A 1,890-nucleotide genomic window follows, 5' to 3' on the forward strand; every position below is an offset into this window, starting at 1 on the left:
TTATTCTGTTAAATGTTAATTCAGAGTGAGATATACTGAATTACTGACTTCACGAAATCAGGATTTGATATGCAAGGAATTTCCAGGTCAATGCAATAACAGTATTCTATGCCGAACCCTCTGAGTCGTTGCCAAGAAATCTTTAGCAGAGGATTGCTTGTTAAAACTTTCAGTGCTGCTTGATGATTGTGTTCTTGCAAAGGGAAAACAGTCCTGTTTAGTTGGGGTGCAAATACTGTTGCCCCTTCAGATGTCTGGTCCTGGGACTCCCGGGCATAGATGTTATGTGGTGTTGGGACATTCCTTTAGATATCAGTTTTTCTGCAGATTCTCAGTTTCCTGGGATTAATATTTCAAACTCATATTTTTTATCTTTTAACTTGTCCTTGGCATATATCACTACTACTATAAATAACTTGGCACGTTAAAAGTGATCAGCCTTTTTAGACCCGCGTGCTGCCCTTACTAAATGTCGAGAAAAAAAAAATCCATTGGCGAACAAAGGGACAACATTGTAATTTACTTTTTGCTTTCCATTTCTAGCTTGTGCTTTAGTAAAATTTAAGTGCATATACAGAGGGGCTTTTATGTATTTCTGAAGTTATCATCAAATGTACGCCTCTTTTATGCTTGGCTCCACTCTACAGGGTTTAACGCATCTGAGCAGTGCAAATTAGACATGAGTTTGAGTCTTACCTGCTTTTCCTATTTAGTCTATTTGTTTGTTCCGATAAGTGTCTGTTTAATTTTCTAAAAGCCTTTTGTGGGACCCCATTTAAATGCATAACTCAGTGGCTATAACTTCTCTTGTGGAAAGAATTTAAAGTTTTTCTAATATCCCCACCATTATTTTCTTTCCTCTTTAAATACTTGCCTCCGCCTCACTTCAGCGCAGCATTCGTAATAAATGTTTGATAAGAAAATCGTTAAACTGCTTTATACAGAACAAAAAAAAAAACCTTTGATGCTATACAATGTTTATTTGTAATCGTCAAACACTCCAGGCATCTACTAATTTGTTTTGTTTTTTTGTTTTTTTTTTTTCCTAGCTCTTTTGTTATTTAAATTGTAATGAATTCATTTTTGCAGTTTTGGTTCGCTTTTTACCACCATTTCAATACAGTTTGACGTCGATTTGAACTACCCAAATTTAATTCATCAACTTTGAAAACCATTTAGATAGGTAAACTGAAACGGAAAATTACTTGACTCAATCCCTGGCATTTGTTGTTTTAACATTTTTTTTACTGTTTTTTAAACTAAATATTGACCTCTGTGGTCTTCAGGTAATTTTCGGTTCGTTTGCCCAAATTTCCTGAATAGAATTTTGGTACCCATTAATACAAAAGTGGTACAAAAAACGTTATAGTATATTGTGGCAAAAAAAACTATATATGATCATAGTGCATTAATCAGGTACAATAAAATATTTATTATGTTACAATGAACTATGTAACGTGTTATAGAACCATAGCTTTTTTTGTTCCTAAAAAAAAATTAGAGTGTGGGCGTTGATAAATTGTATTTTGTGGCTTCAAATTGATGAACTATCATATCAAACTTAGCTGCTTTGCATATTGGGTTTTGTTTGAAGATTGATTTTTTTTTTTGACTTGCCATTAACAATATTTCAGTCAATAGCTTAAAAGGATTTTTCAATAATAGTTTTGGCAACAATATTGTTTAGGCATTTTGCTTTATTGACTATGTAGCACCTTAAAATTGGCATGTTATTAAATTGTATTACTACATCACATACAGATTGCACGCAAAAAAATGATGAATAGCTAAAGCTAACATGTTCACCTTAACCACTCTACATACTGGTTACAGTCTGACTTTATTCTTTTTAATCAAATGCATTATGAGACATTAATTATTTATATACTT

Source organism: Coptis chinensis, chromosome 2 (assembly GCF_015680905.1).
Source record: "Coptis chinensis isolate HL-2020 chromosome 2, ASM1568090v1, whole genome shotgun sequence".
Taxonomy (NCBI): domain Eukaryota; kingdom Viridiplantae; phylum Streptophyta; class Magnoliopsida; order Ranunculales; family Ranunculaceae; genus Coptis; species Coptis chinensis.